This window comes from Cavia porcellus, unplaced genomic scaffold (assembly GCF_034190915.1).
Source record: "Cavia porcellus strain 051 isolate PalLab524CR breed Dunkin Hartley unplaced genomic scaffold, mCavPor4.1 scaffold_15, whole genome shotgun sequence".
Classification (NCBI taxonomy): domain Eukaryota; kingdom Metazoa; phylum Chordata; class Mammalia; order Rodentia; family Caviidae; genus Cavia; species Cavia porcellus.
This window is the reverse complement of record NW_026947498.1, coordinates 45,795,767-45,800,460: the sequence shown is the minus strand read 5'-3', so window position 1 is coordinate 45,800,460 and position 4,694 is coordinate 45,795,767. Positions and strand designations below refer to the sequence as shown.

General features: G+C 32.3%; 1 non-coding gene across 1 annotated transcript; it reads right to left on the bottom strand.

Annotated features, from left to right (window-relative positions):
• Positions 1 to 4,301: 4,301 nt before the first annotated feature.
• LOC111756647 (U6 spliceosomal RNA) lies at positions 4,302 to 4,408 on the bottom strand. Its single transcript, XR_002791073.1, has one exon. It is a non-coding gene; the product is annotated as a U6 spliceosomal RNA (small nuclear RNA).
• Between the last annotated feature and the right edge of the window lie 286 nt (positions 4,409 to 4,694).

The following is a 4,694-nucleotide window of genomic DNA, read 5'->3' as shown; positions in this document are numbered from 1 at the left end:
TTTAGACCTTTTTGATATTTCCTCCGGATGATAGAGAACTCACATGGTCTTGGTGGTAAAGATTTTTTCATTGTGTGTCACCACATTCTCTCAATGTGTTATTTTGGTCAACACATTCCAACTCGATGGTGAATAGTGAAACAAATTTAGTTGTTTCCTGAAACGCAAATACTCTGTCAGAAAGGAAACTATTTTATATACAAATGAAAAATGTCTAATAAATCAGGTCATTCTAGACAGACAAAGCAGCCCTTCATGCTTAGAAGTTTCCAGAGGAGCTGTCTGTACGACTCAGATTTTTCCAGCTTTCTTCCTTACTTTGGCAGTGTAGACCTGATTCTAAACATACCATGAAATATGCTGTACATTTGGCTCCACTATTATGATTTTTGGTCCAAATGGTATCAAAATCATTAACTAAATACACATTGACTTGGAAGAAAAGAGTAAAAGAATTCAAGTGAAAAATGACTTTTGTTGCCAAAATCTGAGTTCTTTTTTAGTGGCTGCTACAACCTCACTAACACCCAAGACAGGCAAGAGGCAGGTGTCTTTTATCCAGTAGATGTTAGTGATGATATCAGTTGTAATGGGAAACAATGCAGTACTTTTAAAAATTCTGATTGCCTTCAAAAACAAGAGATGGATTTTAATATGAACCTTAAAAGTATTCATTTATAAATCTTCCTATCTTCCTATCTTTTTCTTGCCCTTTTTGTTTTGAATTGTCGTATAGTTGTGCCTATGATCTTCAAGGACTCCTCATCAATAGCATAACTTCTTCTTGTAAGTTTCTAGTACACTGGCATCTTTTTTGAATTGACAATAGATTCCAGAAGACAAGATAGTTTTAAAAGTCAAAGAACACTGAACAATGCAAGGCGAATTATTCCTTGTTAGTGCCACAATGACATATTCTTTACTGTGATATTTTGGTCAAGTAATTTGGGACAAGTAATAGTAGAATAAAAAATAATTTAATAATATGCAAATAATTTTCCTCAAAAGACAAAATAAGAACTGACTCTGTACCTGGTCAAGCAAACAAATGCTGATAAAACTTTAAATAGATAAATAAAAACAATTTCACTATTTTAATATCATCACAATGCCTTTCATTTCCTCTGCAGCCCTCTTTTTAATTCAGTGATGTATACAGCTTCTATATTCATAAAAATACAAACTTATACACAGATTCCTGCCAAGAACTTGTTATAAATATTTAGCCTTAGATATTACCTTATAAAATATATTTAGTAATGGATAAGTGAATTTTTAAATAGATTTATTATTTATATAAAATTATTGAACATTATAGAATGTTTTAAAATACAAAAGCACAAAAAAGATACAAGTAAACTGTTGTTCTACAAATGATAACCAATGTTAAAATTTTGTAGTTTTCAAACATATTTCTGTTCAAACACATAAAATAACTATTTTTAATAACAATAAACATGAATTATTTTTAACTTAATTTTAAAATAAATAATCTATAATGAACATTTATTACCAATCAATGCATACCTATATTTTCATTTTTAGTGGCCACAAAATATTTATCATAATTTCTGTAGCTAATTCTCAAATGATAGGCAATTAACTTTTTTGTGAGGTCAAACATTATATAAGACATTTATCAATATTTTAGTGTTATCTTCCTCTGTTATTTCCTTATAATAATCTTCTGTAAGTGGAATTGTTGGATCAAATGGGAAGCATTTTTAATGTTTGAAATACATTAGATACTGTTTCCAGATAGTTCATATTTTTTGGTGCTTCCAACAGTAGTGCATAAAAGGAATCTACTTTCTTGTAGATAATAATTATTCAAAGCCATTATTAAACTTTTAACTCTTTGTCTAATAATAGCAGTACATTGCATTGGAATAAAATTTATATTTTAATTCTAAAATTACATCTATTCTTTTTTTTGATAACTGGTTATTACTCTTAAATTCTGTAGTTCATGTTTGATTTTAAGAGGCATGATTTTCTAGATTTAAGCTTTCTAAATACTTTAAATGCAGAACACTCACTTTTTAGCTTTTCAATTTCTTTTAAATTCAAGATATCAGATTTTTTTATGGAGAAAATTTATTCTTTTTAAACTATTTTATTTTCTCCATGAAGAAAAAGTATAGCAATTTTATATTCTGTGTTTTTTTAAATTATTATTTGTGAAGAACTCTATGGTTCAGGGCTGAATTAAATATTTTATCTGGATGGTATATTTTTTTCTTAAAGAATTTTATGTAGTAATAGTAAAATAGCTCTATTGGAAAAGATGTCATAGCCTTTAGTGATAAAACTGTAATTTGAATCTGGGTCCACATAGGTTGCAAAACTTGGATTACTAATTACTTGCAGCATTGTGCATTCTCTGAAGTGGTCTCACGCTAATGCTGATACGAACTGATTCTCTCTTGATGATGGAAGAATGAGATAATTAATACCATGGCATGATACATCTGGTAGCAGCATTTTATTTCTTCATTAGAATGTTAAACAATGAGAAAGGAGGGGATTGCCTGCTATTTTTCGCTTCCTTTAGTTCCTTTTCTTGCTGCCAGATTTTTGTTTAAGCCAGTCACGCAGGGCATGATTATTTATGTGAGAGCTGATACCCTTCTTTTCCCACAGGCACTCATCCATCCCTGTTCTGTTTTTCTTCATCTCGAAGGCAACGTATAATGCTGCCAGGCCTAACTCATTACTTACCCTGGAGCCTGCAAATTCTCCAGAAGTCAGAGCACTGGCGTTGGTGATTATGTGGTCCTTGGTCTCTGCCCTTTGGGAGCTGAGGGTGAGAGAGGCTGTTGCCCTGGGAAACATTGATCCTGCTGTCTCTCAAGCCCTAGTCCTGCTATAATAATAGACCACAAGCCAGTTTTTTCTCTCTCCTATAGAAAGTAGCAGGACAGTGTAATGTGTGCTTCTTCAGATTGTTTGCAGACTCACAGAACCCATGAAATGGATGCATAATGATCTGTGAAGATCCCCCAGTATTTTTTACAATTTATTATTTTGCTTTTTTTCATGGTAATAAAGTTTTCCATTGTGAGAAAGGGATCCCCAACTGTCTAACAACTCTCACAGAAAAATGTACACTTCCTCTTGTATTTTCCAATCCTTGAGCACAGCACAGAATGGGAATTCTGTAGAACTAGAATTATATTGATATATACAACATAGGCTTTGTTTGTATTTTACAAATATTTAATAGGAATTGACTATATGCAAGGCACTACTGAAGGATAAAATAGACAGATGATACCTATCCTCCATGTGATGCTGCTGGTGTAAGGAGACAGAACTAAACAAGTAATCTTTTTTTTTTATTTAAGAGGAAAAAGAGAAAAACACAAAACAAAACAAAGTGGTGTAAGGGTACACGTAATACAGAACTACAAAAAAAAAACATAACAGTAAGAAATCACCTGTTAATAGATTACATATTATCATATTGAAAATAGTTGCTCAAATCACAGTATCAAAGAATACAAAGTGGACATTCGAACAGGGAGACTGCAAACAGCTGTGTTCAATGATCCAAAAACATTAATATAGTCAGCTATTTAACACCCCTAAACACACTTGCTGTTATATCCGTTAGAGCTCTTTTTTTTCCCCCTCTCTTTTTTACAACAAAATTTACACATTTTGGATTTTATTACTCCTTGGTTCTTATTACTTTTTTGGGGGGGAGAGAATACAGTCAAATATGGCAAAACAAAGCTGTCAGTCAAAACCAAGGATAGACATAGCACATGATGTAAAAACAGAGTACAAGGTTATCAACAATGGTTATCAACGTTGTCTCTTGTTTCCTTAAAAAGAATTGTCTATCTCATTAGATATTATAAAGTTGGACAAAACAGTAGAGAACAAGACCAATAAAACTTAGGCATTGTAAACATTACAGGACTTCCAAAGGAGACAATAGTCAAACCAGAATGGGCATCTTAGTGAATCTTACTGCCTTCAAAGTAGTTGCCTATACCCTCAAACTTGATACTATCATACAGAATGGAACAGAGTCTAATCAGTCAAAACAAGATCGTGGGAGTATTACAGGACTTCAAAACAAGTTAATAGGAAATCAAAAAGAGTTACTATTATATATCATAATTTTTTTAATTTTTCCCCTTAATTAAAACAAACATAAGAAATAACTAAATAATTTTTTTAAAGAATAAGGGGGAGATTGAGATAAAACAGGACATAACAATATAACAATAGAGGTCAAAGCATGACTTTTCAGCAACCTAGTACTTCACCACCATATAACCCGACTTAATAAAAATATGTAACGCTTCACGAATTTGCGTGTCATCCTTGCGCAGGGGCCATGCTAATCTTCTCTGTATCGTTCCAATTTTAGTATATGTGCTGCCGAAGCGAGCACACTAAGAAAGTAATCTAATAAATGAGACTGGAAATGCATGCTCTGAAATAAGTAAATAAAATTAGAGTATTTTAATAGAAAGTGATACAGCCAGAGCTTTGGAAAGGGCGACTTACAAATGAATGTCAATGAAGCTGTGATAGCTGAATTAAGACTGAGTGACTAGAGGGACCAGCTGCTCTGCAGAGATCTAGAGGCAGAAAACTCCAGGATAAGAGAACAGGAGCAAATGCCCCACACAGGAGAAGATCTCAATATAATTAAAAAGGATAATATTGCAAGATAA